This window comes from Cupressus sempervirens, chromosome 3 (genome assembly GCF_028749045.1).
Source record: "Cupressus sempervirens isolate cs-2001-9-10 chromosome 3, ASM2874904v1, whole genome shotgun sequence".
Lineage (NCBI taxonomy): Eukaryota > Viridiplantae > Streptophyta > Pinopsida > Cupressales > Cupressaceae > Cupressus > Cupressus sempervirens.
The window spans coordinates 67,195,430-67,218,682 of record NC_143120.1 but is presented as its reverse complement, the minus strand read 5'-3'; the positions used below and the strand labels follow the sequence as shown (position 1 = coordinate 67,218,682).

At 32.7% G+C, this 23,253-nt stretch overlaps 1 pseudogene; it reads left to right on the top strand.

Annotated features, from left to right (window-relative positions):
• LOC149564815 (protein CTR9 homolog) overlaps window positions 1-4,996 on the top strand; it is a 28,113-nt pseudogene extending 23,117 nt beyond the window's left edge.
• The last annotated feature ends 18,257 nt before the right edge of the window (window positions 4,997-23,253 follow it).

Sequence of the window (23,253 nt, the reverse complement as noted above, 5' to 3'; positions counted from 1 at the left end):
AATTCTTTTTCTCTTCTTAGGCCATTCCTCAGTTCTTCATTCTATAACTTCAGGGTTCTAATCTCAATGTCCTTTCCATTCAATTCATGATTGGAAATCATCACTTGATTCATTGTTTCTAGTTGCATTTTAGCAATCCTTTGTACTTTGATGTCTTCTCTTCCAATTTTTTGATCAGTATCCTTTTGTCATCTTCAATCTTGACTTTGTCTTCCTCATCTTTCCTTTTCTACTTGGTCACCTCACATAGCAATACTGATTGTACTTCTCATTCTATCTTAACATTTTTGACCTCTTCAATTAGGACGCCATTCTTTTCCATCAAATCTAAAATTACTGCATCAAACTCACTTAAGTTTCCATCTACAAACAATTCAGTAGTGTCTTCCTCTTAGTAATGTGTGTCATTTTCCTCAATATAAATATATTTCCTTCTCTTTAATGAGTGCTTCAATTCATCTCTTTCTTCATTGATTTGGTGTAGGGAAAGATGGATTTCAATCTTCTGGTTCTCAATGACTTTTCCCAACTTGTAGACTTCCATTTTCAAGATCTTTCCTCAAAGCTACAAATCTTTCTTTTCTAGAGAACAAGGCTTTGATACAAATTGTTGGGAATAACAATAGGGAAAGTAAACTTTGAGAGGGGGAGGTGAATTAGTATGTCAAAAATTTAGCCATTAAAATATTCACCATACATCCATCTCACAATTTGCATGTAAACTAAAATACCAAACTAAACATATTCATCCATAGCATGAAACAAATAACACATATGGCACAAGATATTTCATTACCCAGAAACCCTCCAATGAGAAGGTAAACTAGGGTGGGGATGACACGCATAAATCTTTAGTATTGGATTTGCAAAGTATATCCTGATGGCACTCAAAATTGCATTCCCATATTGAGTGTCTATCCCAAATTTTGGATCACTTTAAGCCTCTATGAATGATTTTCGTGCACATGTACCCAGTTGCCCATTTGAAGCCCATAAGGTGTTTAATGTTTCTAACACCTTCCATTCAACATATGCACATGTTTTGTATTGATAAACTAACATTCCAAGCTTTTTTGTGAAGTCACATTTTGAGTAATTATCAAATCTACATTTTCACCTAAGTGTCAAACAGTAGAAGGAGGCCATGTTTGCATGTGAATATCTTGCACCTAGTGATGTTTTGTGACTCACCACTTTGGGACCGTTTAGTATCCATACCTAGAGCCTATGTTTCATATTTTGAGCCATTTCAAATTTGTTTGGCTAGGTTTTGAATCCCTCAAAGTTTTTCATTTATTGTTGTCATGCTGATGCAATTACTTCTAAATTCTAGGAAGCTCTGTTTGACTTGTTATAATTTTGATCCAGTTGACCAAAATGATGAAATTCCTATTGCATTGCATTCTAGAAGTCAGAGACATATTATGTTTAAATTTTGAGCTTCTGATGAATCTGTTTGATTAGTTCTCAAACACGATTTTGTTTGCAATTTATAAAGTTTTACTGGTGTCATGAAATACAAATTGATTAGTACCCCTCTTTGTGATGTCATAATTTAAAATCTATGAAGGTGATATTGAATGGATTGCACCACTGTGTTCTCCTCTAAAAATAATTTAAGTGTGCCAATTTTCAAATCTTGATGAATCCATCTGCACACTTTTACAGGTCCATTCTATTTGCAAAAATTGATTTTGTTGTCAGTGTTTCCAGTCTGCAATTTTTGAGTAGCCCACTTTGACCACTTTTCTTTTGCATCATGTTATTCATCATGAGTCCAAATCATAGATTCATTTTATCCTCATGACAGAGAATCAATGACCCAGTTTTCATTTCCCCAAGTGTCAGTTTACCCAATTTTTGAAGCCAAATCCAAATGTGATTTATTGCTTTCTAACATGTTTTCTTGTGGGTAGTTCTAAGAATGTAACTTTGACAGTCAATATCTTTTGACTGAGAATTCCTCATGAGACAAGATTTTATAGGGTAAGAATATGTGGAACAAAGAATTAGTGTGTCAGTTCCCAAAGTCGGGTTATCTGTTTGGATTAGTTGTTAAGGCCAGTCAAAGAACCTTTTGGCAATAAAATGACAATTAGCAGTAAAGGGAAAAAATGAGTTTTTAAGGATAATTCAATGCCTGATTTTGATTTCAGTTAGTTTGAACATCTTAGTGGATCAATTTCAAGAATTTACTTGTTTGGAAATGAATTTGTTTTAGTCAAACCTACTTTGGGGCCTAACTAAATTCATTAGATTGCCAAGACTATGTTTGAGATTGATATGTTGCAAGTTTTGGGTTGGGAGATTTCTGAATTACTCAAGAAATACATAAAGGGAAATGGACATCTTACAGATTGTTTACCATAACAATTATGATCAAGATCCTTATGCAAAGTAATTTGATATAAAAATTAGTGACAAGCTTGCCTCTATAAAAGCTTGAATCCTCCTTGCTCCATAGTTGAAATATCATGATACTAGTAAGGAAAAAAATTTCCTACCTCAAGTTGGTTAGTGGAACATTATGAATAAGAAAATGGTGAATGGAGACACAATTAACCACTAGGCTTCCATCAACTTTTCACGAAGTGTTCAGGAGACTGTTGCCCATGGGTTTTGTCATGAGCTGGCTCAAATGTGCCAAATCTTTGGCATGGTGTTCAACCTTGAACTTGTAATTCCAATATTTAATGCACTTCCTAAACAGGTGGATAGGGCTTTAAAAAATGTTTACAAGGAGGCAATGAATAGGCTTAGAGGTTATAGCCATTTTTCCTGATAACAATAGGTCATTATATGGAGATTTGAAAAGAATATGTGAAACTAATCTTGGCATAATATCTCAATGCTATTTGAAAAAGTATGTTTTTAAAATAAGTAGACATTACCTGGCTAATGTCTCTCTAAAGATTAATGTAAAGATGGGTGGAAGAAACACCATGCTTTTGGATGCTCTCAGCTGGAGGATACCTTTAGTGAGTGATATACCAACCATAATTTTTGGGGAAGATGTTATGCATCTAGAGAATGGAGAGGAATCTAGCCCTTCCATAGCATTTGTTATTGCTTCACAAAATTGGCTTGAAGTCACAAAGTGTGTAGGTTTAGTCTATGCTCAAGCATATCGGCAAGAGTTGATTCAAGATTTGTTTAAGACTTGGTAGGAGCCAAAGAGAGGCAAGGCAACATGTTAAAAGGAGACAGGCATAAGTGAGATACACAGAAAAGAGCACTGCCAAGGTGGAAATGAAAAAGCACCATCATAACAAGAAAATGAATTTCACCAAAGGAAGTTGCCTAGAAGCAACTCACAGCAATAAAGCAGGGAAATCTTTGGTTTTCCTTAAAAATGTGAAATGAAGAAGCCATTGAAGGAAGAGGGAAAAATATTAGAAACAAATGCCCACATTAAAGAAGATTCCCCACATCAAAACATGCATGGAGAATTAGAGCCTAAGACATCAAAAACAATGCACATCTCTTGGCACCATGCATTAATGCTTTGTTTGCTCACCAAGCCAGGAGAAAGGCATTATTAAATTGTAGGTTATTAAAAAAAATAGTAAACAAACAAATGTAGAGGATTAGAGATAGGAAGAGCCCACACATGACAAAAATAGAGGGTAACCATGTAAGAAGCCATAGTCAAAGGAAGGCAACCAACAAATAAAGGAAAGAAGTGGCTAAGATGGCAAGTGTAGGGAAGATCAATGCCTTGCAAGAGGAAATCCCCACATTGAAGAATGAAGGGGCAACCTACACCAACAACAGAAATACACCAGGAAGGGGAGGTAAAATAGTGTTTGGAGGCATTGATCCAAAACGTTTCAAGGGTGAAAATGCATATGTTCCAATCACATGTGAATGAGGAGTTTGGAGAATCCATAGTCATAGAGCCCCATGCAAACAAGGGGAGAAGCGACATGAAAAAAAAAGGGGTGCAAAGAAGAGATAAAGTTAAAAAGATATATCCCACATTCATCGTGGGAGGGATTTGTTGTTGTTTAAATACAAAGCCTTGAGAAAGTTAAGTGTCTACAAGACATGCAGCTTTTAGAAGCCTCAAGCTCCATGGTGGGTTTGACCTGGATAGCTAGCAGTGACCAAAGATAAATTTTGACCCTAACTCTGTAGAGGAAATTGCCACGTGGTGAATTCTGGGAGTCTGTCGTATGCCTATGAAGTGAATGTAAAGACCTTAACGATGAAGTGCAAGAGCATAATGATAAAGTTTGATCATTACAATGCTATGCAAGAAGCTTTTAGCATATGATTGGAAGGTAAATTTTCAAGGGTCCTGATGCTATGAAATTTGGCTTTTCCATATGGACGTAAAGCAAAGGTTTGAGGTTCACAGTGGTACACTTAAGGGAAAAATTAAAATATTTGAAATGAATATTGTTGTGTGCGACCTACCCAGGTTGTATGCAAATCAAGATTTGACATGTGGCATTAGTGGATTAGGCAAAAATTAAAAATTAAACTCAAAATATAGAAATTTCAATGTAGATTTTCAAATGTTAATGTTAAAGATTTGAATTTTTTAAGTTTTTATATAGTTTATACTATATAAATCTTTTAAATTTTTCAATTTTAATGCAAAGCCATGAACAAGAGCCTAAATTTCAAATGGTCACCATAGATGCATTTATTTTCCAAAATAGGTACTTCAATATACCATTGGATCTAGGAAGAGATGAACTATCCATTTCTAAGGCAAAATTTTGAGCAGGTCTTCGTTGGTTCGCTCTATAGGCAAATTTGTGTTTCTAGGGGCTTCTCAATGAAATTGGCATAAATTGAAAATGCAATTACAAGAATAGTAAAAACACATGGTAAAAGGTCTATTGGGTTGATTTTGAGAATATTATGCCATTCTGGTATAATTTGGCTCCAATTTTCAGTTATGATGGATATTTGTTTTTCAGTTAAGCTAAATTTTGAGATTGAAATTGGAGTCATGATTGAAGCATTAAATATTTTTGTGAAATGAAAGGGAAAATGAAAATATCTCTAGGTTAGGATTGAATTCTTTGATCCTATATATGTAATGTCTCTCTTTCATTGAAGAGGTTGGCAATTTTCTCTATGATACCAACAAGTTTCCAATGTTTTACTGTGAAACCAAGGTTCTTGATGGTTTTTCTCCCTGTCTATTGAGATGAGCTCTAGTAGTGAAGGCCACACATCCACTTCTGTGTAGATTTTTAGTTCATTTCATGTGTTGTTATTCTAAGATAAATAGAGATTGATGTTAGATAATGTGAAGTATCTTGAGTTTCATTTAGAGTTACCAATTTATGTATTCAGACTTCCCATAGATGAATATAAAAGGGTATTTACAATGAATTATCTAGGTTTTCTTATTTTGTCTCCTAATTCTTCATATTTTATTAGCTTTTTAATTGAGTGAATAAGGTTCATTTGATTTAAGACATCTTGGATGACTTGTGTATCAAATCTATTGTTTCTTTTGACTCAAGGAGTTAAGTAAATGCTTCAATGTTTTGATAAAGTTTCAGGGTGTATAAAGGGGATATTTCATAAGAATGGAATTTGGGAATTTCAGTTGATAAACTTAATTGTAAGGCAATTAAGTTAGGTCTTCCTACTGGTAATGACTCTATGTTGCAATGGATAAGGCATTGTTCACTAAGTCAGATGCAAGCTGATATGAATGTCATTTGCACAAATTATTTTAATCAAATCAATTCAATTTTTCATGTTTTGTAGTGTGCTAAAAGGAATTAACCCTCACTTAGCTTATGGTTTCATAGGTTATGATCTATAGTTATTTCATTCCTATGTCATTGCATAAGTATTAGAAGATCAAATGGGTTTCATATGTTGTTATCAAGTTTAGATTTATGTATAAATTGCACTAGTACCATATATCAAAACCTCAAGGTTAACCCACCTAGGTCTTGCAAAAGCCTGAAGTGAAGAAGGAGTTATGCTTTATAGTTGGCCCAAGACTACAGTCAAGTGTATCTGTCATAGGAATTTTCTAGCCTTAGATGCATTGGTCTGGTTTCTTGGTTATTTTCAAAATTCTTAAATCAGAAGCCAACATATCCAATGAAGGTTATAATTTTTTGATCATAAACTATGATCTATCCTATGAAAGGTCTACTCTATTAAAGGTTTACAAAGACTCTAGGGTCTTTCCCTGTTAAAGGATTTCAACACCCTACTAAAAGTGTGCCTGGTTAGAGGATTTCAACTTACAATAAAGTAAGCACCCTACTAAAGGATTTTTAAAATCCTACTATTACTACTCTACTAAGATATTTTTATTGATTCACTTGTTAGAATGTTTCAACCTTGATTCTTTAGTTAGCACCTCTCTTCTAGATATTAGATCACCTCTTTCCTAATTTATACTTGATTCTTTCTGATTAAATATATCACTTATATCCTCTCTCTTATTTCATTTATTCTCTCTAACTAATTACACAATTCATATCTCATTCACAACTCCTTGGTCACCATGAATGCTCTATTTGCGCATGCAAACTTCTCTCTTCACACATTTATTATTTTAGGGTTTTTCCTCCTTAAGAAGACTTAGGTGACCTAAGTTTAGGTAGGAATCAAAAAATTTGATTCACAAATATTGTCACTTAATTCATCCCTTTATCTAATTGGTTGCACGAACTACATAGGGATACTCAATGTAGATTCATTCTTATCTTCTATAATCATAAAACAATCCTTAAGTCAGCCCAAAAATAGTTTACATAGGATTTTGTTTGATTATTAAAAACTATGTCTAAAACTATTTACTCAACACTTGAAGCTATTGATGCTTGATCTCCACTATATCTTCAATGTTGTAAGTTGACCTTTGAATGACTTAACATCCATTGTTCACTCAGTATCTAAATCACTTATCATGAATTATCTTGCTTGTCACTAGAGTGACTTGACACTAAGTGTTTTCTCAGTACATATTGGTGCTTAGCACATACTATATATTTTTCTCAATATACATTATCTAACAACTTATGCTCAGCATGCACTAAGTATTGTTAAGTAATGAATTTAAGTCTACTAGCACTCATATGTAAAAACCAAAATGAGATAAACATTTAACATATTTTTTGAGGATAATGGTATAAAGAGATAGGTTTCAGCTCCTAGACACCACAACAAAATGGGATGTCAGAAAGAAGGAATAGATGAGTAATTGAAATAACTAGAGTGATGATGTTTGAGAACAATGTATCAAATTATTTTGAGAGAAGCATTAAATACATCAATATAAACAATGAATAGACTACATATGAGACAAGGCATTGAAAGTGTAGATGATAGAAAGAGCATCAGTGGTGGAGCATTTTTCTTAGGAGGTAGATTGGTTTCTTGGCTAAGCATGAAATGATACTACATTTCACAAAGTATAGTAGAGGCAAAATATGTAGTAGTAGGAAAAAATTGTAATCAAATAATTTGGATGAAGTATATGTTGAAGGATATTAGAATTGAGTTTACCAAAACTATTATCATACATTGTGATAACATAAGTACAGTTATCATGTCAAAGAATCTAGTGTTACATTCAAAGACAAAGCAAATTTTAATTATCACATTTTGAGAGAAAATGTAGCAGAGAAAGGGATTAGATTGTAGTATTTTATCCAAAAGAGAAGATAGAAGATATATTTATAAAACCTTTTGCTAGGGATACATTTGAGTATTTGAGAGGAATTTTTGGGGTTATGCCTCAACTTTTTCTAGAGTAGTTGATTTAAAGATTGCACCAATCCAATATGAATTAGAGAACTATTCTTTTATCTAGAGTGAATTCTTAATGCTTCTTCTATGGGGAGTATTTGTGTTTTAAGTTGAGTCATTAAGGACTCTTGGGCATGGTATTCAATAGTGTCTATGGACACTTGAGCTTTTTCAAATTGGATCAGAGATTATTTAGAGAATTGGCATAATGACACCCTTTATTATTGATGTCAATGGGGGAGAGTAATACAAGAAAAAAACCTTTTGAGAGCTAATGGGGGCTAGATATATATTATGGAGATATTAGAACATAAAAAACTCTTTACAACATGTCTATAAGATATATATATCCTTATACATTCATGGGCAACATGAATGGGGGAGTAAAGGCAGATAAGGAAGAAATGTACTTTGGTATTCATTGTACTTTGATTTTTTTCATCATATGTTTCCATCAATGCAAAAAAGGGAGATTTTTAAGCATGAATATTTGATCTTGTTGTATGGGGGAGATTTTTAGTATGTTAGAGAGAGGATTGAGTGATTACATTTTGTATTCACGACAATATATCAATTTTCTAGATAGTTCAGTCAGAGTTACTAAGGAAGATTCACTTGGCAAGGTTTGTGGTCAAATATTTTTGTTCTACACACTTAGAGGAGAATAAAGAAACATGTTTTAATGTTTTGGCTATGTTCATAGAAAGAGATATGTAGTTTGTGTGAGTTATAGAAAATTTTGTGGAGACTGCTTTTAGAGAAAGTTTCCTGAAAGTGAGTATTGGTAGTTGTGTCATGTATATTTTATAAGGCTAAAGATCATTCACTAGGCTTAGATTATGGTTGAATACATGTTCAAGATGCTATGGTCAACATTGCAGAATTAGATGTTCATTTTGTGAAGATTTGTAAAGACTGTTCAACGTGTTTTTCCTGGGAGGCTAACTGTTGTTAATAGAATTATGTGAAGTGTTATTTTTAATGTAACATGTAATTTAATATCTTAGTGTGGTCTTATACTATTAACTATAAATTTATAAAGCCTCAAGATCAAAGAAATACTTGTTTTAGGACTTGGTATAAGAGAAAGTTTATTTCTTTAGTTGTAATCATCAGTGAGGTCATATGTTATGTTATGTCAGCTTTGGATGCAAATTTTGTAAGATCATAATATAGATTGATGTTGAGGTTATTCTATGAGCCTTAAAGGAACTATATTGGAAAAGGACTTATTTTATAGTCAGTTCATGTACTTGGATATTTTATCCTGAAGATTGTTTAGTGAAGACAATCTTGAAGCCGTCTAGATAGTGGGTTCATTTATCTTCCTATTGACTCCTAATAGGGTTGAAATCTCTTGATAACAAGGACTCATATGTACTAATTGTATTTCATTTTCTCCTAGAAGAATATATCCTTTCATAAGGAAATTCTAAATTATCATCATCTTGTGGGCCTCATTCGCACCAAGATTTTCTCTCATATCAAGAGCTTCCCCAGTCAACAAATTGTGTGGTATTGTCCATGGTTATCTTTCTATGGTTGTTGAATATTTTGATCACATGTGTCAATTTTGATAAAGTTATTTTTTTTAAAATTAAACACATAACCAATTTAACCACCCCCCTCCCCCCACTAGTTATCTTGGTGGACTTTACTTTCTAACATAAAGAAGTACTAGTGTGTTTGATTTAGTGATTTTGAGTTTTATTAGGTGATTATTGTTTCAACACCCCCCCCCCCCCACACACACACACACCCCATCCCCAAATTAATATTAGAGATTGTATTAAGGAAAAATGTGGGGCCATTTATAGGATTGAAAAATGGCCTAAGATTGAAATCCCCATATTTTTGTTAAATCTTAAATCAAAGGAGCTAGTCAACTAGATCAATAATCTAGAAGAATATTTTGATATGAAGAAATCAAAGATTGTGAGAGAGTAAAATTTGCATAGGACAAACTAAAAGGGCATGCAAAAAAATTTAGTGGGAGATATACTAGGAAAGAAATAGAATAAGAAAGGAGAAAATAACAAGATGAGATCAAATAATGGAGAAATTGAAGAGACAATTCATTCTTTCCCATTGTGAGCTTGATTTTTTGAAGAAAATACAAGGGTTGAAGCAAGAGGGAAGTTTTTTTTAGGAATATATAGAAGAGTTCTATCAAGTCCTCACCAAGATAGCTCATGCGGAAGCTAACAAGAAGAAATTTTCTCATTACCTTAATGAATTATGAGTTGAGTCTAAGTATTTGGGAGGAGTTAAGTCTAGTTAGAATGATTAGTATTGAAAATGCATACTAATTAACCTTAAGTGTGGAAGAAAAATGAACAAGAATATTGAAAGGAAGCAGCATGGGAGAGATCAAGGTGGAAGATCCAACAAGAAGTCTTATGGAGACAAAAATGAATATTATAAAAAGAGTGATAAATAGTGTTAGAATCAAAAGAGAAATAATTTCAACTATTTCATGACCAAAAGACTAGGAATCAAAGATGGAGAGGAAGAATTCAAGGACCAAGAAGAGGAGCTTTTTGTGGGACACTTTCATTGTAGAGAAGGAGATAGGGCTTATGAGTGTCTTCAAAATCAAGGAAGAGCCAAGAAAAGACCTTAGGAAAATGCACGAGTCACATATATATCAAGATGCCAAATCATTGCATTCTAAAGATGTCAAAGGAGATGTCCTAGCTATCAAAAGTGACTTGTTGAGTGATGAGAATGAACTTGAACAAAGGAAGAATTTGTTATGCACTAGGTGCAAATGTAATGGTAAGGCACACAATATCATTATTGATAATGTTAGCTTAGATAGTCTTGTTTATAAGGAAATGGTCAAGAAGTTGAAGTTGGAAATAAAGAACCACTTGAATCCCTTGCAAATTGTTTGGTTGTAGAAGGATCATAAGGCTTTGGTCAGTAAACAATGTCTGGTAAAGTTCAAGATTATAAATTATCATGATGAGATGTTTTTTTATATTATTCTTATAGATTTTTGTCATTTTCTTTTAGGTAGACCCTAGCAGTTTGATTGCCATGTAGCACATGATGAGTTTGTAAATACCTATTCTTTGAAAAAGGAACAAGTGCAACATAAGTTGAAGGCATTGAAGGAAGTAGAAGAAAAGTTATGTGGTAATGCTAAAATATGTTTAGTTGATGGAAGAAAGATCCTAGAAGGTATGAGGCATGAGCACATGTGGTTTTTTTAATTTTAAAAGATAGTAAAGATGAAGTAGAAGATATGCTTGTAAATAATGTAGATTTGATGGATGAGTTTAAGGATATTGTATATGATGGTGTGCATGATGCATTTCCACCAATGAGATGGACTAAACAATAGATAGATTTGATTCCAAGAGTCAATTTTCTAGATAAAGTTGCTCATAGAATGACTCTAACAGAAAGTGAAGAATTGAACAAACAAGTGCAAGATTTGTTGGAAAAGGAGTTGGATCGTGAGAGCTTGAGTCCATGTTTTGTATTGCTAGTATTAGCATCAAGAAAAAATGGAGAATGGAGGATATAGGATTTGTATATATTCTCAATCCATCAACAAAATCTCTATCAAGTATAGATTTTTCTTGCCAAGGATGGAAGATATTATGAAGTGTTTGACTGGGTCTGTATATTTCACAAAGATAGAATTGAGGATTGGATATCACCAAATCTAGATCAAAGAAGGAGACAAATGGAAAATAGTCTTTAAAATAAATGAGGGCTTGTGTGAGTGGTTAGTTGTACCTTTTGGGCTAACCAATCCACTAAGCACATTCATGCAACTCATTAACAAGGTATTGAAGGAATTTTTCAAGTAAATTTGTCATTGTTTATTTGGATAATATTTTGATATCCATTTATACATTGGAGGAGGATATAATGCATATTCATAGTGTATTTAAGAGGCTAAGAGAAGAAATTGTTACTTAATCTAAACAAGTCTAGTTTTCTAAAGGAGTTAGTGTATCTAGATTTTTAGTCTTAGCAAAAGGTCTAAAAATGGACACAAACAAGGCGAAGGCTATCTTCTAATGACCAAATCCAAGAGTAGTAGTGAGGTAAGATTTTTTCATGGTTTGGCTCACTTTAACAAAATGATTATTAGAATTATTAGCAGTGTCTATGAAACATTGACTAAAACAATGAGAGGGGATATGGAGGAGTTTAAGTAAACTATAGGAGTAAACAAGAGTTTTTAAATGTTGAGTCAAAAATTTACAAAACTATTTTTTTAGCACTTCCAAAATTTTTTATAAGGTGTTTCAAGTTGATTGTTATGGTAGTGGAAATTGGAGTTATTTTGAGCCAAAAAGGTAGAGTTGTTTCTTATTTCAATGAGAAGATAAATGATGTGAAAAGAAAATATTTTTTTTATGACCAAAATTTGTATATTATAGTTCAAGTATTGAAGGAATGGAGACATTTCCATTTTCCTAAGGAGTTTATTTTATGTATTGATCATTAAGCTCTGTCTTTGAATAGTTAAGGAAATTTGAGTCAATGACATTTGAAATGGGTTGAGTTATTGCAAAATTGTACACATTTTTTTGAAATGCAAGAGTGAAAAGTCTAACAGGATTCTAGATGCTCTTAGCAGGAGAAATTTTTCTAACAAAGATGTTAGTTGAGATTGTTGGTTCAAGGAACTCAAGAGTTTGTATCTAGAGGATACTAATTTTAGTGAAGCTTGGAAAGCTTGTACAAAACTTGTTACTCTAGATAGAACTATGTTGTTGGATTCATCATCAAGATGGTATGTTATTCAAAAAAAGTCAATTTTGTGTTCTAGCAATTTCTATGAGGAAGAATCTCATCAAGAAAAAGTATAGTGGAGGGTTGGCTAGACATTTTGGTCATGATAAAACTATTTCTCTTGTTAGTGAGAATTGTTACTAGCCACAGTTGTAGCAAGGTATCAAGAAGTTTGTACAAAGTTGCAAAGTATGTAAGATGAAAAAAGGAGAAAAGTAGAATACAGAGTTATACCAGTCATTGCCTATATGAAATAAGCCATATGAGGATATTTGCATGGATTTTGTTCTTGGTTTACTAGACACTCAATGATGACATGATTCATTTTTTTTGGTGGATGATAGGTTTTTGAAGATGGTACATTTCATTCCCTACAAGAAGAATAATGATGTTCATGTGGCATAATTAATTTTCAAACAAATGATGAGACTACATGGTCTACCAAAAAGCGTAATTTCAAATCAAGACACCTAGTTCATTGGGTACTTTTGGTGAACATCATGGAAGAACTTGAAGATATATTTAAATTTTAGCTAAAGACATCATCCACAAACTAATTGATAGAAAGAAGTGGTGAATAGGAGTTTGGGGAATCCATTGTGATGCTTGGTTGGAGATAAACCAAAGGGATAGGATATGATTTTACCACTTTTAGAAGTTTCAAATAATAATTTTGTCAACAGGAGCACTAGAAAGTCACCAATCTAGGTAGTATATGGAAGTAGTTCTAGAAATTCTTCTAAATTAAGGAAGTTTGACAAAGTGGAGACATATAGTTTCAAATCTAAAAACTTTGAAAATGCTTGAATAATTTACATTAGAAAGTGAAGAAAGATTTTAACAAAATGAATTCATATTAGAAGGCTAAGATAGATGAGAAAAGGAGACATAAGGAATTTCATATTGGAGATAAAGTCATAGTTCATTTAAAAAATGAGTGATTTCAAGTAGGAACATATAACAAGTTGAAAATGAAGGAGTTTAGACCATGCAAGATCTTGAATAAGTATGATTCAAGAGATACATACAAAGTAGAATTGCCTAATAAACTAAATACTTCACTAGTGTTTAATATTTTATATCTAACAGCATATCATGAAGGAGGTGTTTAAGATGAGGTCAAATAAGTACATTGGAATATTCTAGCAACTACATTGTCTACAAAGGATATTGAAGGAATTGTAGACAATCATGTTGTTAGAAGCACAAAAAATAGGACATATGAAGAATGTCTTATCAAATAGAAATGACAATGTATTGAAAATTCATTATGGCTGATAAGGGAGGAAGTTAACTATCTTGGTTACCTTTGAACACCTAAGATTTGACAAGGTCACTTCTCAATTTATCCCAAGTTTTTGATGCAACAATATCTTGGGTGTAAGGGCAATCTTACATCACCCAAAAAATATTTGTTGAATATTTCAATAAGAATTATCGTAGTGCAAAGTTGGTAGTTGTGGAAGCTTAGTATTTTTAGTAAGTTAGTCGTTTCAATTCAAAATGTTCTAATTTCTTCCTTGGAAGTTCATATTTGATATATCAAACTGCAAGTAAAGTTTCATTGCAATATTAATGTCTACTTGTGAAGCTATTGAAAGAAGATTGGTATTAGCAATAAGGTATAACAACTTTGAACTCAATTTTGAAGGCTTTCAAGGCTCCAAAAAGGGGCCAAACCTCAGTTGAATGGAGCTTACACAAGTTATGCATTGTAATGCAATCCATGGCATTTCCAAAATGGATTAATATTAGTTAGTTAGAGAACTAACGATGAATTATTGTCTTCAAAATTTGCACCACCTAAAACATCTGAAAATGAAGTTCCTTTAAAATTACTTTTGGGTTCTGAAAGTTGTCAGGGCATATTGTAATGTTTTAGTATATAAATCATAATATTTTTGGGTTGGTGGACCTCAAGGTCTATTGTTAAAATTCTAGAACCTTCTTGAGTGTTAAAAAATTTCCTATGTAAAGAAGGCATTTAGGGTTCTTTAAGAGAGTTTTGAGGATGCTCATGATGGCTTTTCCTCATAGAATATTTTATGGAAAACACCCATGTGTCTTTGCATGTTAGATTTATGAAATTTTTAATTCCATATTGTTGGAGAAAATATGAAGTCACTTTTTCTACTCTTGAAACTTTTTATTTCTTTATTTATATTGTGTTTGTGTTTGTGCTAATAAGGGGAGTACTCTCCGTCGAGATAACAATATCCCTGAGAAGAGCTTATTCATATGCATGACGTTGCTCATCAATCTAAAAATATTATTGCAAAAGGAAAGAAAAACTAGATGGAGTAAAGTTTTTGGTAAGAGATAGAACCATTTTTCTCATTTATAGACATCAAACACTACAACATTGGGGGTCAAATTGTGACGGCGATGTAATTTGTGGGTGATTTTTTTTTTTTTTTTTGTAGTTTTCCTTGAGGTCATCATAGTACCAATGTTGGCATCATAATTGTGATGTTGGCATGATTATAAAAAAACATAAAATTAATCATTCCTCATTGTTTATGGTTGTTTGTGGAGAGTTGGGCTTGAAAGAGGTGGAGAGCTCTGAACATTGGTGGAGTTCAATGGATATTTCATTTTCATGCCCTTGTGATCACTGCATTTCATTGTTATGCCCTTGTGATCTCTGCATTTCATTTTCATTCCCTTGTGATTTGTGTACCCTTGCTCTATGATTTTATTGTCGTGTTGTTCCCATGTGATCTTTGTGCCCTTGCTCTACAATTTTATTCAAGGGGAGAAGAGGTGCCTATGTAAATGTTATTTTCTTTTACTTCTAAACATGTATCTCTTTATATATACATAGAGATCTTTTTTAAGGTTCTTATTACATCTTAGCACAATAGAAAAATTGATCCAGCTACATTCATATTCTAGAATCCAAATAATAAAACAATAAATCTCACTCAACCCATGCTAAGTGACTTACCTCAAGATCTTGCACAATAATAATGCAAACCAAGAAAAATGGGTAGAGTTTGCAAGAAATTTTACAAAAATATATCATAGTAGATATTTTTAGAAAGAAACAAGTCATTACCCACTTAAATTGGTCTAGTTTCTAATTAGTTGGGCTGATTACAAATTCCTATGGATATTTCATCATATTAGGTACAATAAAATGAACAAATAGTTGTTCCTAGCTAGCATGATAAAATACACCTTTCCAAGGTGATAAAATTGCATATGCAAATGCACCACTTGCATGATAGGCATGAAGCACATTCCCAAGTATCTATGGTTGTTGTTAATTTGGGCATCACTATATGATCCAAAATTCTATGAAGTATAAAATTTGGTAGTAACTTCTCCCATGTCTCCAAAAAACATAGAATAGGTTTAGGGTCCCTTGGCTCCTAGGAATTTGTAGTAGTTATTCTCACTACTGGAAGAATAACTTTAGTGAAGAGTTGAGTATAAGGAGCTGAAGAAGCAAGTTCTACTTCTATGTAAATGTCATAATCACAAGGCTTATTCCCTTGCAGAAGTCTTTTCCACAATGACATTACCTCTAAACTAGGCAAAGGATATTGAAGTGGTTAAACACTCTTATAAGAAATGTAGATGCAATACATGACAAATTGCACAACTTGTAATCCTTCGATATTTGGATTGCAAATTCTCAAAGACACTTGAAAGTAATTTCAATGTCATTGTACCTATCACAACACTTTTTTGGATTCTATCTAGTTCTCCCATAATATCCTTTATGTTGTCTAGTTGTTGTTTCTACCATGTGTATGTACCCTAAAATGGTCACCTAGACTATGGGCCCCAATTCTTCAATTTATCAATTTCCTAAATCAATACAACAAAATATTTATTGAATCAATTCAAATCATTTTTCTTGATCAAATTGCAATCAATTTAATTATTTCAATATTTCATAAGGTTTGATCATTTCATCAATAATCTTATTTAATTAAAATATTTCTTTATATTAAAGAATGGTATTTAATTACAAGAAAATGTCTCCTTTAATTAAATAGTTTTATCATATTTAATTATAATCTTTCTATTTATTAAATAATCTTATCTTATTTAATTAAAAGAAAATCCTTCTTTTAATTAATTAAATAAATCTCCAGTTAAAGCTCTCTTTTTGATGAAAAAAGGAAATAAATCAAATAAAGATTCCTTGTTTTTGCACATATCTACAAGTGGTGATTTTTCTCCTCTTACTTTTCCTTTTAGGGATTTATCCCACATTGCTCTTGTGAGAAGTCTCCCACATCCACTATTTCTTTTATAAGAAGCCCTCTCCTTCTCATTTAGATAGATGTTAATTGCTATAGTATTGTTATGATGCAAGTTTGGAGAACAATTTTGGAGGAGTTTGAGCATTAGGGTTTGAGCCTTAGGGCTTGGATATTGGAGCTTCATTGCAACTTCTCTCTTCTTGTCTTCTTCTCTCATGCATCTATGGCTTCCATCATCATGTTTCATCCTTTCATTTTTATATCAGCTTAGAGTCATATTTTCTTTCATAGATTAATCTTGCATTTTTATTGCCTTTCATAGATTAGATTTCATTTCTTTTATTTCTTTGCATTTTTATCATTCAGACTAGCTTGAATCTTCACTTGCATACACATTTTGATCTTTGAGTCTCTCATTTTATGGTGTACTTGCATGAGCACAAACAAGGTCAAACTAAGGGCCTCCATTAAAACCCTTCCACTCCATGAATAGAGAGCTACAAGTTGTCATTTGAGACCTCACTCTTAAGTAATATTAGAAATAATGACTCATAAAAGAGTGTCAATGATTTAGCATACATTGTATAGTCTCTTTCTAAAGTCACTTATCCTTCTAGTATATTGCCACAAACTCTCTCTCTCTCTCTCTCTCTCTCTCTCTCTCTCTCTCTCTCTCTCTCACCCCCTCCCCCTTAAATTTTGATCAAACTTCTCAATATATGCCTCTACCATTTCTAAAATCAACTTCAAATTATGTTGTAACTATGGCATAGGTGTTTGATATTTGATAGCTTTTACTTAAAAATTTAAGTTTTTAAGATGGTCAATACCCTCTCTTGCAGACCTCTCATTCCAAGAACTTTTAGTGCTATTTCAACACCATGTTCTTGCTTCTAAGATAAAAATTCTTTAGGTGCATTTTCTTGTAAAAGATTAATTTTGTTGAATAATTATAAACTCTTAGAAAGTGCATTGTTATTTTCTATTAGCATTGATGAGCTTCCCTTGATAAAAGTCTAAATGAAGAGGCATAAATGAAACACAAATTATTAAATTTCCTTCATTGAACCCATATCTTCTCTTTATGTCACTAAGCTATACAATAATGTCTATTGGTTCTCATTAAAAACTAAGATAATTAATTCTCTGCCACTATCAAAACTTATCAATCGGAGAAAGGTAGTCCAAATAAGTAATCAATATTAAATGGGAGTTGTGTTGATATGGTAGATGAAGATGTATATGTATGTATGTGTGTATGTATTTATGTATGTATGTATGTATATGTGTGTATGTATATATATACATATGTATATGTGTATATATACATACACATATGTGTGTGTCTATGTATGTATGTATATATAAAGAGATATTTTTTAAGGTGTTGATTAAATCTTAGCACAATAGAAAAATTGATCTAGTTGCATAAATACTCCATAATCCAAATAATAAAATAATAAAACTCACTAAACCCGTGCTAAGTGATTTACCTCAAGATCCTATAGAAAAATAATGCAGACTAGGAAAAATGGTAGAGTTCACAAGAGATTTTACAAAAACATATCATAGCAAATATTTTTAGAAAGAAAAAAGTCATAACCTAGTCAAATTGGTCTAGTTGCTGATTAGCTAAGCTGATTACAAATTCTGATAGAACTATCATAAGATTAGGTACAATAAAATGAACAATCAATTGTTCCTAGCTAGAAGGATCAAATACAATTTTCCAAGGTGATAAAATTGCATGTACAGATGCATCACTTGCATGCCAAGCATGAATTGCATTCCCCAACTTATAATGAATGATTGGATATAAAGACTTCATACACTAGCCCAACAATGGAAGCCAAGGATGTAACCATGCATATATTGGTATAGTCTTCTTGCAAGGATCCCAAATATCTATTGCAACTATTAATTTGGGCATCACTATATGATCCAAAATGTTATAAAGTATTGAAGCCTGTAGTAAATTCTCTTGTGTCTCTAGAAAATGTAGCATAGGTTCAAGTTCCCTTTTCTCCTACTAATTTGTAGCATCTATTCTCACTCCTAGAAGAATAACTTCTGTGAAGAGTTGAGTGTCAAGAGTTGAAGAAGTAAGTTATGCTTATGTGTAAATGCCATGATCATGAGGATCATTCCCTTGCAGAAACCTCTTTCATATTGATATTATCTCTAAACCATGTAAAGGATTCTAAAGTGGCTCTCAATCTTGAAGCACTCTTATAAGAGTGGCAAAGAAAATGCAAATGCAATACATGACAAATTGCACAACTTGTAGTCCTCTCGATATTTGAACTATAAATTCTCAAAGACACTTGCAAGTGATTTTAATTGCATATGACATGTTGCTTGAGACCTTAGTTGAAAACAAGATAATTGGTTTACTATGCAAATCTAGACCTTATAAACCTAAGGTAAAACCACCATGGTGGAGATATGATCACTATTTTGGTACCATAGAAGCAAAGGTCATAAAACTAAATATTATATTAAATTGAAATGTATAACTCAAGATCTTATTGATGACAAAATCATTAATGTTGAAATTCCTAAAGACTTATGTGATGTGGATACTTCTCATAAGCAAGATCATGTTGTTGAACCTATATCTAGTGATGGTCTCATTGATACCTCCACTTCTTCCAATACTCATGCATCTCCCAAAAATTCAAATCTATCCAACATTCTTCCATCAAGAAAAGAGCCTAATAGTTTCCACACTAACTATGTGTATCCTCAAGGGCTACCTCTAAAAGAAACACAAGCTAATCTACACTTCGTTGCAAACCTTTTTCATGCTACTAAGACTAAATATGCTCAACCTTCATATGCTATAATGCCTACTTCAGCTAGTCCTTCACAATCTCTTCCAAAGTCTTCCATACAATTCCAAACAAGGAGTGGCTTCATGTCAAGAGGACTCTCAAAAATCTAAAGCTATGAATTTCAAGAAGATCAAGATTAAGAACCCTTGCATCTCCTTCAAGATGTCACTCTTCCATATCCTATGTCTTATCCACCTCCTAAGTATGATGAAGACACTACTTCCACTATTTTCGTTGAGCTTACTAAATTTTTTTTAACAAAGTTATATGCCTATTCTATCCAAAGAGTCTTGCTGAGATCAAATTATTCCATCTTCTTGTTCTACCACTCCATCCACTTTCTACTCTTCCTAAGTCTTTTTAAGCTCCAAAAATCATATCAAGGGAGTTTCTCTTATTCAAGATGATTGTGATCCTATTTAAAATCCTAGTGATCACTCTGAAGATGTTGATGTCCTTCATTTTCATATAGATGCTGATGGACTTATTGATTATCCTTTCTCATGCTCCACATCCATCCTTGGACTTCCTCCACCAATACCAATGGCTTTGTGTATTCTTTCCATTGTGGGTCCTTATGTCCCTTCATTTTCCCCTCCTAACTTTCCTAATTCATCATCCATATTGGATCCTTACATCCCTCCATCTTCTATCTTTCATAATGACCAACATAGATGCATATCCTTGAATCATTTTCATCCACCCACCCATCTAAACCAATCATATCCTCCTCCTTCTTCTATAAGTCCCAAGTCTTTTGGAAGTAACTTGAATGTTCAATACAAGAAAAGGAAGAAATACATGAATCCATCTATAAAAGAAGATCATCATATCTCCTCTAATTGACATAGGGGCAAAAAGTCAAAACAAATATCTAAGAAGAGAACTACAAAATAATTATGGGTTCCAAAATCCATCATTGAAGATATTCTCTCTAAATCATCAAAAAGAAATGAAAATCCTATGATTATATGGATTCCAAAGTCTCTCTTGAAAGAGTCTAATGTTGAGCAACAAGTGAAGTTGACATTCAAGCTTTCAAAGACTTCCACTTCATCTTCTTCCAAAAGCATTCTTCCATTTCATATTCCTAAACTACAACCTCTTCTATCCATTCACCATATTCCTTCATATATTCCTTCATTCACATTTCCTCCATCCTCTCACCACCCTTCAAGGTGCATCCTAATGTTGATATTGCCTTTCTTTCCATCTACCCTTTCAAAATCCTTCCATTCACTATCCTTCTACCTTTTATCCTTTTTCCTCATTTTCCTATTCCTCCTATCTTCCAACCTCACTCGCTTTGCATAAATCCTTATCCTCCATTTTTCTCTCCAATCTTCCTTTCCCTATTAGCATATTTGAGCATATCACTTTGAATACTTGGCATATCATGGTTTATCCTTTAAAGGAGAATTATATAAAAATATTTCCTTCTTCCAAAAAAATGAAAAATAAAAAAAATAAAAAATTGAAATTTTGCCTTGGTGAAAACCTAGAAACAAGTGCCTTGGTACTAAAATTAAAGAGAAAGAAATTTTTCCTATGTTGAAAACCACTACCTTATAGTGCCTAGAATAAGTACCATGATGAAAACTTGGCAATCAAGCATCATACATAGTTCTTCTACATCTTTCATCCATTCCATCATCTTGCTTTGATCTTGACAATGTTGACCTATACATGAATATTTGGCTATCTTGTGAGTTGTCTTAAGATGATCTAACTTTCATTCCTTTCATGTTTATCCTTCATATCTATTTTCCTCCATTCATTCTAGTCTTTTTCTATCCTTTTCTCATTTGGTTTTAATCTAACTAAAAAAGAGTAAAACATGATGCTATGAAGTCTCTTGACATTTCTACTCCTTTGGACTATATCCTTTCCTACTTTTGCATTACACTTTTGTGACTTAACCTATGTTGGCCTTTTGTTGCTTGTCTAAATGTGATTTACATGAAAAATTTTCCCTATCTTGGGTACTCTTGAGGGCATTTCCCTTGAGAATTTCTCCTCTTCATTCTCTTGTCTTCCATCTCATCCACCAGTTTGGTAATCCCTCTTGTCCTCCACCTTGCTAGACATTGGGACAACATGATGTGATCTTGCTTGGGAGTTTGATGCCCATTTTGTCTAGGGGCATCCTTTGTCTATATTTATTAATCTTGAAAAAATATAAAAAATGATAAATTCCAAAAATATAAAAAAATGAAAAAAAATGATTTTTTTTGCAATAAGATCCGAGTGGTGAAAACCTAAGGACTACTTGATGCCTTTGCACCCTATTTCTTAGCGTGTGTCCTCGATAGTTATCCTTTCTCTATCATGACTTATGCTTGTTGCCTTTATTTAGAATTGGTCTTTGTCTTTTTTTATGGGGCACAAATGTGTAATCTTTGGTCTCTTGGATGCATTAGTATTTAGGACACCTCACAAATGATGTTTTCCAACTCCATGCCAATTCTATTTTTCAATACAACCTCTAAAATCAAGTGTTTTTCAACACTTTTTGGTTTGGGCTTACCCAGTTTTGTCATGTGATCTTACCTACTTGCAAGAATTTGATCCTTATCCTTGAGACTCAATATCAATTAACATGCTTAGATTTTTAAACACAAACACTTAATGCTTGAGCTATGTCATGATCTTCTCATTGAGTGTTGACTATTATTGATTTTCATTTAGTGTTCTTGTCTAATAAGTCTCTCTAATATGCATGGCTAGAGGACTTGGGACATGGGGCATATTTTTTCTTTTCTTTTTTTCTTGTGGACATAGTCTTGACACTCTAGAGTGTCTCTTGTTGTCCCCTTGAAACACTTAGGAGATTTGAGGCATCATCCTTAACTCTTTTTGCACAACTATTCTTATGGGCCTAGCTTTTATGCCTTGATGTGAGCATGGTTTTGCTATATTAAATTGGGTCATCTAACATTGAAGACATCTTAACCTTTGTCTTTGATGCTTATGTTAGAATTATTCCACAATCCAATCCGATATAAATCACGTTCATATCTTCATAGTTGTGCTTGTGACTAGTGATGATTGTGTGATTTTATAATGTCCATTAATAATGGCCCAATGATGAAAATAAGTTCCCTAACATTCTCTAATGAATGATGAGCACAAAATTCTATATTATAGTTTCTCTATTGCAAGTACACCTTTGCAATTTAATGTAGCTTGCATTATTAGACTTCATTTTTAGGTTGCATTATGAGTTTGAGAGGGTTTTTCCTTCATCTTTCTTGTGGACTTTTAATCAACTGTGGTCATGTCTTGATCTTCATTTCCTTATCTTCCTTCATGATCTCAATCAAAATTGTCTATCTTAAATAGCTAATTGATTTTAAGGAATTCTCTTTCTTGAGGAAAATTCTCTTTCTTCTTTCCATTTATTTCCACCACTTCCAAACTTCTATCTTCCATTTGCTTTCACCCCACTTCTTTTCTTCTAATTCAACTTTGGAGCATAATCTTTCATGCTTGATGATCTACCTTGGTTATGTGATCCTTATATTTTTCATTTTACACCAAGAACCTTATCTTTAGTTCAATTTGATCAAATTTATCAATTTAATGTTTCTCCTCTATTTCATTTTGATTTTGATTATGAGGGGGCAGTTCTTATCAAACTTCAATCCTTGATTCAGCTTTATCAATCTTTGTTCCACTCAAGACAACCTTGTCTTTGTCAAGAC